This window comes from Mus caroli, chromosome 11 (assembly GCF_900094665.2).
Source record: "Mus caroli chromosome 11, CAROLI_EIJ_v1.1, whole genome shotgun sequence".
NCBI lineage: Eukaryota > Metazoa > Chordata > Mammalia > Rodentia > Muridae > Mus > Mus caroli.
The window spans coordinates 66,662,526-66,673,283 of record NC_034580.1 but is presented as its reverse complement, the minus strand read 5'-3'; the positions used below and the strand labels follow the sequence as shown (position 1 = coordinate 66,673,283).

Sequence of the window (10,758 nt, the reverse complement as noted above, 5' to 3'; positions counted from 1 at the left end):
GCTCTGTTGCTCCTAAGGTTTCTTAGCTTGTCCCTCTACACTAGGGCTGGGGCATTTGTGATCAGCAGTTCAGTTGTTGCCTGCTGCAAACCTTCCTTCTCTTTTTTAGCCCCAAGAAAAGCCAAGCATATGAGGTCATATGGTGGTAGGTAATAGCTTTTTGTCATACCTGCTTTGTGAGCTTTGTCTGTGACCTCAGGGTCAGTCCTGGGGTCTGGGCCAGCACTCCAGTGTTTGGGATATCCTAGATAGATGCCTGTCTCTTCTCTTTGTGGGCATGTAGTCTTTCTTTGATCGCAGCCTCTTTATACCCACAGATTCCCCCAAGTTAACAACTCATTGAGTGTCTACTCTGGGGACCTCTTGTTTGGATTCATCTTTGGCCACCTCCAATATGTGGAATGATTTCAGGCTAAGATGGATCCAACCAGCTTTCATCCATGCACCCTGTTCTGGGTGAGGTCTGTGGGTTTCCAGCCTTAATGTCTTCCAGCAAACAGCATTAAGTCTCCCTGTTTCCTTGCTCTCCACCAATTTCATTGGCTTTCAACTTTTTCTCTTTATTTAATTTTCCTGTCCTAGGGCTGAGACAGTAAGGAACATCGCCAGCTACCATTAGATTTCTGTTTTTTCTCATGACTCTCCTCTGGCATCCTTATGCAGCACTGGGCAAGAAGAGCCAATGGACCATCTCTGCCAGGATCTATCTACCTTCCCATCTCACAGCCCAGTCTCCATCTCAGAAGCCAAGAAATCCATGCCTCTTTCCCCTGGTATCAACCATTCATGGTTAGATGCAAACAGTGACCCCATTTCTCAGTTCTATATGGAGGTAGGTAAGGAGAGTAGAAAGCCGGTTGTCTTGTCTAAGACCCCTGCTTCCCTCCACAGGAATCCTCCTGCCAGCCTTTGGTGGTGTAAATGGCAGATGGGAACAGGTGACTGTGGCCTCTCAGCATCCTGCCTTCCTGTGGTCCTGGGGCAAGTCCAGCTTCAGTGGGAGAACAGGTCAGAGTGGCCATAGAGCCTTTCAGAAATAGCTGGGCCTGGCAGAGGGCAAGCACTCACTAGAGCTCACCCAGTCTGAGTCCAGCAACCTCCTCCGCCTTGGAATGAGAGCAGGTTCTAAATCCTCTTCTCCGTTGCTGCCTGCTCGGCTTGGGGCCCACAGCAGATGGTGAGGTGGGCCCCACTGGGTCTGGAGCGTGGGTTTTGAGAGTGCTAATGTTTCTCAGATCTCCTTTGTAGATCATCAACTGTGACAACAGTACAGCTTGGGCCAGGAAGTGAAAAGGCACTGCTTGTGGCAAGAGGGGCTGCTTCTTAATTAAGGCACCTCCCCAGCCTGCTGATGACAGCCGTGGGTTGGAAATAGTCTACGCACCTGCCTATGACCAGGAGGCTGGGGATAATCTAGGACCACATCCAAGTGGGGTCCAGCCCCTGCATCAGAATAAGAGGAGAAATGGCATCTTTTCCTTACTGAGCATTGCTTATAGTTCTATCGAATATGGCACACTCTCATTTCTGTCTATCCCGTTGGTTATGTGTCTCTAAAAAGTCATTTTAATACACTTATAACAGGAGAGTGCTTTAAAAAATCTATACATGTGTAATAAGCAATAGTCAGAAAGTGGAACTCAGAACTTGTACATCAACTTGTACAGTTGATGCTGATGTGAAGCTCATTTAGCAGATGAGAAAGTTAAGGCAAGAGACTGAAGCCGATAGAGCTGGCCACAGAGTGAGTTAGATCTCAAGGTTACTATTGGGCAAATCTGCATCCCAAGCCTCAGTCCATTATGAATAACAGGGCAGGTCTGTGTACCTCAGAAGATCCCAGTGAAGACAAAGGAAAATGACATGGACAGCAATTCACAGCCAGGAACTGGCCATGTAGTGATGGTGTCAGGACTATTTGCATGCCTAGGTGAATTGTGTTATGTGTTAATTTCGGTAGGATATACCACCAGTGTTATTTGGCCAGACATTACTGGCAACATTTCAGTTTTTTAAAGATGAGAAAGCAACATTTAAACAAGTAGAATTTGAGTAGAGGTGATTGATTCCCCTCCATGAATAACATGGGTGGGCCTTATCCAATCAGTTGATGGCTTCAAAGCAAAAAGACAGCTCCCCCACAAGTGGATGGAATTCTGATAACAGATCACATCTACACTCAACTACAGCCCGCCTGGGGATTTAGGCCTGCCAATTTGCCCTGTAGACTATGGGCTTATCAAGTCTCCATCCATGGTCAAGTGAACTGATTCATTAGACTCCATCTGTCTCTGCTCCCTCCCTCCCTCTCTTCCTTCCCCTCTCCCCCTCTGATTTCTGTCTTATTAGTTACTGTCTCAGAAGAACATTTGCTGATACATGACTAGTACAGGAATACTTTAATAATGTCTAGTTCTATTAATGTGGAATAATATGCAACAATCAAGAAGGAGAACTTATATCCGTTTTGTTTTTAAGAAAAGACTTGTGGTTTCCTGTTTGCATGTGTGGTTCTCTGTGAGTGGAGAGGTTGGAAGATGCACACATGGAGAAGGATGAGGAAGCAGGGGGTGTCCTTAGGACCAGGGAGGGTGCTTGGCTCCTTTATTTCTTTACCATGAGATTTTAGGACACACTACTGTTGCCATTATAATGATGTTAAAGAAGACAAATTTGTTGAGAGATAGTTGTGGATCTTCCTTATCCCCTCCAGGGTTCACAGGCAGGAGGGACAGTACAGCAGAAACTTGCCCCAGTCTCTGTTTTATTGTGGTTTTTATGGTGATGTCTTGAACCTACTCATATTCCAATGTTCTTGCCTGCTCAGACCCTGGCCAAGAGGGTTTTAAAGGCATCAGCCTCCATCCCCTGGAGGTCTGTCTGGCATCTGGGTAACCTTAGCTGTCCATTGGGATATATAGGGGAGGGAAAGCATGGGCTCCACTGCTGGAGGGCACCAACCTGCAAGCCCTGCGTTCCAAAGCTTGGAAATGTCAGCGCTGAGAGTCCATTGGGCCAGCCGCTGTCCCAGGTGCTGAAAAGCCAGGTGCTGAATTTTCACTTCACCATCAACTGTGACCAAAAGTTGGCCAGACAGGAGCTGCGTGTTTGGGAAGTTTAGTATAACAAGATTCAGGTCAGAATGCCTTGAATTTGGCCACAGGACCATTGTGACACCATCAGGAAAATGTCAAGCAGCTTGAACCCCTGGGTCTCCATCCTTTCATAGGGTCAGCTGCTGACAATTGGAATTGACTGTTGATTTGACTGACTCAGCTGAATCAATGCATCACTTGATGTTGCTGCCAAGAGCAATCTCTACCTCCGCTTCTACAGAGGGCAGGGTCCTTACCCCCAGAGAGCATGCAGGATGCCAAAGGGAAGCGGGAACCCCTAGTTCCTCCAAAGCCAGCTTCCTTACAGCCTATCCATTCAACACACATTTACTTGAAAGGCACTCACTGTTGGCAATCCCAGAGGCAGCCCTGCTCAGCAGCCAGAAATGGATGGGAATCACACATTTCAGGCAAGCAGAGGATATTACCTATAGCACAAGAAAGGGACTCTGTGTAGAACACACTTCAGAATGCTCCACAGGGAATGATAATGCTGGTACCTGAGTTCAAATACTTGCGTTGTTTTTAGGGTCACAGTTGGAAAATTCTCTAATAGTAATATAGGAGGAACAGTTGTTTTCTGAGACAGGCCATATGCCTGAAAGGTTGAGTCCCAAGCCAAAATGGAGACAGACAAGGCTGAGGACATTAGCCATGTCCCAGGGACTCAGCCCTCCACAGGCAGCTGCCAAACTTCCCAAGAAGTGTCTTCCACCAATGACCACATGGTGTCTGTGTCTGGGGAAAGGCTGACTGGAGGGTGACAGTAACTAGCTCTCTGTAGTCATCATCCTTGTTGTGGATGAGTGTGTAACTTCACTTACTAGCTTATGGTGCTGTTCCAGGAGGCTGTGGACCCTTTAAGAAGTAGATTCTGGCTGGGGGAAATGGGTCATGGGAGTCTAGCCTTAAAGCTTTATGAGTAGACCCAATTCTCAATTCCTGCCTGTTCTCTGCTTCTTGACTGTACGTGTACTGTGACCACCCATGCCAGTCCTGTATCCATGCCTTCTTCCTGTCCCGGCTAAGTTGTTTTTTTTTTTTTTTTTGTCAACTTTATAGAAGTTAGAGTCATCTAGGAAAAGAACACTTGATTGAGAAAATGTCCTCATCAGATTGGCCCATAGGCAAGTTTGTAGGGCAATTTCTTGACTACGGATTTATATGAGAAGGTCCAGCTCATTGAGGGGCAGTCTTATCCCTGGGCAGGTGGTCCTGGGTAGTATAAGGAAGCTGACTAAGCAAGCCATGGGCACTGAACCAGTAAGCCTCTCTCCTCCATGGCCTTTGCTCCAGTCCCTGCCTCCTGGTCCTGCCTTGAGTAAGTTCAAGTAAACCTCCATAGATTTCTTTTGGTCAATGTGTTTTATTGTAATAATAGAAAGCAATGCAGAAGACTGGCCCTGCTGCACTATGTTTCTTTAAACTGAAGCCAGAACAAACCCTTCCTCTTCTTGTTAAGTATTTGGTCACAGAAATGAGTCGACAAACACAGTGCCCATCCCAGGAAAGACAAGTGTGTCTGAGTGATGTCACTGGGAGCCCCTGGAGAGTGATCAAGTTCAGATCGAAACTGTGGCCTATAGCGCCTGTAGAGAGAGGGGGGCATCAGGGTGTCAGGAAGGTGAGGTCTCTGGCCCTGATACTTGGCTAATTTTTGTGCCACTAACAACAGATGGTCTTAGCAATTTCTTAAGAAATGAATTTAATTCTCACAGTTCCTGAGGCTGGGAAGTCTGAGGTCAAGGTGCCAGCATTAGTATTGGTGAGAGCTGGTTTGGCCACTTCTGAGTCGGTGCCTTACACATGGGTTCTCCAGACAGAAAGAACTGTTTTTCACATAGCAGAATTTTCCAGGAGAGCGAGCTGTGCCTGCAGACCCTTTTATAGTGACTTTCATGGGAGCAGAGTCCTCAGGGCCCTGGGAATTGAGGTTTAATGTGAGTTTGGGAAGGCCACACATTCAAACCCAGTAGGCAGAAACTCGCTGTGAGGCTCGCTGGGGAGTCTGCTCCATTTCCAAATCCACTCTATACCCAACCTCCATCTCCAGGATCTTCCCAAATGATGAAGAGCTGAGCCCTGAGGAAGTCCACACTATCTCCCTGCTTCGGATATTTAACCTGCTCCGGCCTCCACACATCAAGATACAGGACAACACAAGTGAGCCAATCCTCATATCCAGCACACAGTAGTCTTTCCAAAAGCTCTCAGACCACAGAGCTGGTGCTGGATCATAGTAGTTATCAGGCTTAGAAGTGTGCAGAATACCAAGTGAGGTCGTTACTCCCTAACCCGGTATGCCATCAGCAACCATTCACAGTGTGGGGATGTCCTGTCCTCAGTGTCTGACTGTGAGAACTGTTTCATCTTTAATTGCAAGCTTCACCAATGAATTTTAAAATTTGAATTCCAGAAGACAGGATGGACTCTGAATTCATATTGAGAAGGTCTTGTTGGCAGAAGATGTAGGTCTCAATGTAGACAAGCCACAGGCACAGTGTGGAGTAGCAGCCGAGTCTGGATGGAGATCCATACCTTGAGTAGGGACAGAGATATCCACAGCTTGAGTAGAGACAGAGGCCTCTACCATCCTCCGATGGTAGGAGGGTCACCACAGTTTTGTTCTCAGAGGCTTTGATGTCTGCCCTGTACCAGGCTGGAAACCATGTGCATCTGAATTCCTCTCAGTTCACCTCTTCATTCTGCCTCAGGCTCACACAGTGTGCTGACCATCAATGGCTATTCACTGTTGGTTTGCACAGTGTTTACAGTGTGTGTGTCTGAAGAAGGTCCATAGGAAAGGAATATTTCTCTCTGTCTACAGTGTGCTTTCATCCAAAAAAAAAATCCATAAGGATTATGTCTGGAATCTGAAGGAATTAGATTTTCTTCATGGAAGGCAGATGTGTTTACCCTGCAGAACAAAGGAAAAGTCTACCCTGCAGGGGGCACCTCTATACTTGTTTGTAAGGTACTATTGTGCAGAGGTGAGCTGTGAACTCTATTCCCCCAGGAGTGGTTGTTCTGCCACGCCTTTCATGGGACCTGACTTGCTGCAGACAAGAGTTACAAAGCTGCTTTGAGAAGGTTGGGGTTGAACATATGGTGGGGCCTGCACTCCACAGCAGCCAGGGCCTCACCATGGTGGCCTGTCATCCTTGCAAGGCAACAGGTGGTGTTGATATGCCAAGAGTGATGTAAGATATTCATTGTCAACTTAACTGCAACTTAACCACCTATGAGATCAGCAAAGCACACTCCAGGGTGCATCTGTGAGGCTATGGGAGAAGATGATGGGAGAAGAGCCAGCCTGAATGTGGGTGGAACCATCCTAAGGGCTGGAGGCCTGGATGGGCAAAGGAGGGAGAGAGAGCCAGGTGCCCCCTGTTTGTTTCTTTGTCTGCAGTCTATGAGCAAGCTGCTGCTTCACACACCTGCCACTTAAGATGGAGTTGCTCCTGCTGATGGATTGAAACTGCCAAGAACATGATCCCGGATCTTCCTTTCCTCCCTTAAATGGTTTCTGTCAGTAATACTGCTAACAAAGAGCCATTGGCATTGAGGCCTCAGCTGCATCTTGCTCGTGCCTCCAAGTGTGGCCAGACCTGTATTGTACCCACTACTTTGCACAAGCAGAAGCATGCTATGTATATTCTATAGATTTAATTGTCCTCCACCCCTTTGCAAGATTTACTTCATTATATATAGCTGTGTAGTATTCCACCAAAGTATGAAGTTTGGGGTTCATTTTTGTGCTTTTAGCAATTCTCCTGGAAACCCTCTTCCTCATACATCTTTTGGATTGGGCCTTTTATTTCACTTGGATCGGTTCCCAGAAGTAGCATTGCGTTTGGGTCAAAGGGACTCCACATCTCTAACTTTAATAAATCCTGTTAGATTACCTTCTGAAATGGTTGAAATAAGTCACAGTTCGCCCGCCATCAGGGTTGTGAGTGCCCTCAGCTGCACATGTTTGCCAGGGCCAGGGGCATCAATCTCCCTCAATTTGGCAGCTCACACTTCTGTTTTCGTTTGTGTCTTCCTGGATGCTCAGGAGGTCTTACCTCTGCACTAACCCATGCCCTGTGTGCTGTCTCTGCAGGTGCACTGTGTAGATTGTCTGTGGGAGAAGTTGGTGAAGACTTTCTGGAAGGTCCAGGAGGGTGGAGAAGATGAGTGAGCTCTCCAGGTTGGGTGTGCTCTTGATAGGCCCAGTGCATGGAAGTGTAGAATCTTATAGCACACATTGAAGCAACCTAGGGATGGGGGCCCCTTCCCTGAGGTCTGGGCTGAATGTAAATTGCCTTTTCCAGAAGGTAGTGAGCCCTTTGCTCTTGAAAGGCTTTCTGCAGATGTCAGGATGAGTTCTGCTGGTTGTTCGTAGAGGACAGAGTGAGGGCAAAGGACAGAGAGGGTGTCCCACTTTAGTCCCTGTTGCTGTGATATGGGAACTTAGGGGAGGAAAGTGTTTATTTCAGTTTATACTTCAGGTCATAGTCCATCACTGGAGGAAGTCAGGACGGGAACTCAAGCAGAGGCTCAAAGGCAGGCACGTGGAGGAACACTGCTTGCTGGCTGACTCGCAGGCTCATTTACTAATGAGCATCTTTTGTGTCTTAATCCTTTCTGCCTTCCTTCCCTAAAGTAGATTTATTTTTGTTTTTATTTGTGTGTGTATGTGTATGTATGTGTATATGTGCGTGTGCATATGTGTACATGTCTGTGTATATGTGATGTGTATCTCTCTCTCTCTCTCTGTATTTGTGTGTGTGTATTTGTGTGTGTGTGTGTGTGTGTGTACGCACATACTGATGCCCTTGAAATTCAGCAGAGGGTACTAGGTCTTCTGGAGCTGAAGTTAAAGGCAGTTGAGATCTGCTCAACATGGGTGCTGGGGAACAAACTCAGGTCTTCTTGAAGAGCAGCAAGTACTCTTAACCACCAATCCATCTCTTCAGCCCCCTTAGCTAGCTTTCTTATACAGCCCTGGATCACTTGCCCAGAGAATGATGCCACCCACAGTAGGATGGGCCCTCTTACATCAGTCAACAATCAAGACAATCCCATAGAGAGTGCATACAGGGCATTCTGACCTGAACACTCCCTCACTTCTGGAAGACCATCAATGGAGCAGATCTGAATAACAGAGAAAGCTTTGACAATCTACTCTGTAAATTATAGTTATGATCAAAACCAGTGGTTCTCAATCTTCCTAATAGTGCATCCATTTAATACAGTTAATTAATGCTTTAATTCAGTTCCTCACGTGCTGATCCCCAACCATAAAATTATTTTTGTTACTACTTCATAACTCTATTTTTCTACTGTTATGAATCATAATGTAAATATTGGATACACAGGATATCTGATATGTGACCCTATGAAAGAGTTGTTTGTCCCTCAAATGAGTCATGACTCACAGGTTGAGAACTACTGATATAAGCTAACCTGGGCAAAGAGTAACAGGGTATCCCAACTTTCCTAGAACCGAGGGTCACCCTTGTTTATGAAACTTCAGTGCTGAAACTGGCCAAGCCTCAGAATTGTTATGAATTGATCACTGACCTGGATGTAACCCTAAAGACAGCAGTTTCTTTGAAACAATGTAAAACTTAAAAGGGAGTTGTGGCTACTCACTCTAGTCAGCCATGCTGAAGTGCTAAGGGATCTGGCCAGGCATAGTATGTGTGGGGGCAGTGACTTCTGTGGAACACTAAAGTCTTACAAATCTCAGGAGGAAGATCACACCAGAATCAACCCTCGTGGAGCACCTGAGTCAGTTTCTTCTTACAGAATTGGTACTAAGCTATGGGATGACACCTTCAAAAATAGGTCCTTGTCATTGATTCTAGCGTCTTGCCTTAGATGGCAAAGGATGTTGATTCAGGGTTGCTGTTGCTATGACGTAACATCATGACCACAAGCAACTCAAGGAGGGAAGGGCGCACGTGCCAGGTTCACTGAAAGAAGTCAGGGTGGGAACTCAAGGCAGTAACCTGGAGACAGGAATGGAAGCAGTAGCCATGGAGGGGTGCTGCTTACTGACTTGATCCTCATAACTTTCTCAGCCTGCTTCCTTACACAACCCAGAACCACTTACCAGGCTGACACTGCCCTTAGTGAACTGGGCCTTCCCACATCAATTTGATGATCAAGAAAATGCCCCACAGACTTGCCTATAGACCAATGCAGTGGAGACTTTTTCTCACTAGAAATTCTGTCTTCCCTGATAGCTAGGTTTGTATCAACATGACAAACCCCAGCACTGATGTGCTAGAGTTGAGAATCAAGAAAGAATTTAATCTCAATTACTCCAAGAACTCCAGAGGCCAACATATAGGACCTCATAGCAAAGGACACGAGTTTTATAGAGTCTCAGAGAAGAGATGTGATGACCAGGCTGAGACTGGAGTGATGTAGCCACATGCTCAGGGTTACTATGGCAGCCCTAAGAATTCAGAAGCATCACTTTGTCCTCCAGGAGCCTCAGAGAGAGTGTGGCCCTTCTAACTCCCTTGGTCTTATGCTTTCCGACCCATGGACCCATGTGACCCATGAGCAGACACATTCCTGTGCTTTGAAGTCACACCACACTAGTGTTCTGTGGTCAAAGCAGTTAGAGAACACTGACATAGTGTTTCAGACCTGAGCTTTGTGGGCCCCAGAGAAGAAAGTGTGGCCTTGTGTCACCCCTCCTGTAGACAACCTGCTGTTTGGAATCTCAGCCATGATGGAGGCTTGGAGGGAAGCAATCACCAGTGCCTTCTGATTCCCAGCCGTAACCCACAGGTGACATGGGACTGGGGTCACCCTGCTGCCAGTCACTGAACTCCACCAGGCAGGGATGTGTTCAGGGCAGGGGGAGGGGTATAGGGGGTGGGGAGGACATGCATAGCTCTGGCAATATGATGAGATAGAAACTGGTAGTAGACAAGTCAGGCAGGGCGGACTTGGCAGCAGAGCTGGTGTTAATTCATTCAAGCAGCGTCTCCCATTGGCTCTGCCTTTTCCAGCTTGCAAGGTGTTTTCACATCCCGTTCTTAGCCTGGTCCTGGCAAAGGATCAGGGAGGGGGGCACAGAAGGCTGTTAGTGCATTGGGAGGCCACAGCTATGGTGGCTGGAGGAGGTGTTGGGGTTCTGGTGAGCAGAGAATGCAGGGCTGCTGCTTCCTATCCAACTTCTAGGGGGCTCCAAGTGGCTCAGACAGGTCCCATGGGTGCTTCCTCTGCTGTGCCCCAGGAGCGGTTATTGCAATGCCACTTGTCCTGGGATGTCTCAGGTTGGGCTTTCCCGGTCACAGATGCTGAGTGTGAGGATATGTGCTATGAGATTTTCCTGGGACTCGTGACTGGGAAGGGAAGGAGGGGGATATGGGTGAGGCTGAGCTGCAGTTCTACCCCACAAGCCCTCAGGGCTCTGCCTCCTGCTTGCCGTGAGCTTGGGAAGCTACTTGATCTCTCTGAACTTTAGTTTCTTCTTCTCTTGTGACATCTCTGATGACATATGCTGGCCCACCAGTCTGTTAAACTGCAGGATGCATATCCTGTGCTTGCTTCAGTGCAGTGCTCAGTGATAACTGGCTTTCCTTCTCTCTCTCTCTCTCTCTCTCTCTCTCTCTCTCTCTCTCTCTCTCTCTCT

General features: G+C 47.2%; 1 long non-coding RNA gene across 1 annotated transcript in view; it reads left to right on the top strand.

Annotated features, from left to right (window-relative positions):
* The first annotated feature begins 242 nt into the window (after positions 1-242).
* Positions 243-10,758, top strand: part of LOC110304222 — an 11,706-nt gene continuing 1,190 nt past the window's right edge. The window contains exons 1-4 of the long non-coding RNA XR_002379030.1: positions 243-456; positions 583-789; positions 892-1,008; positions 7,222-7,295. This is a non-coding gene — a long non-coding RNA (uncharacterized LOC110304222). The remainder of the gene's footprint in view (positions 457-582; positions 790-891; positions 1,009-7,221; positions 7,296-10,758) is intronic.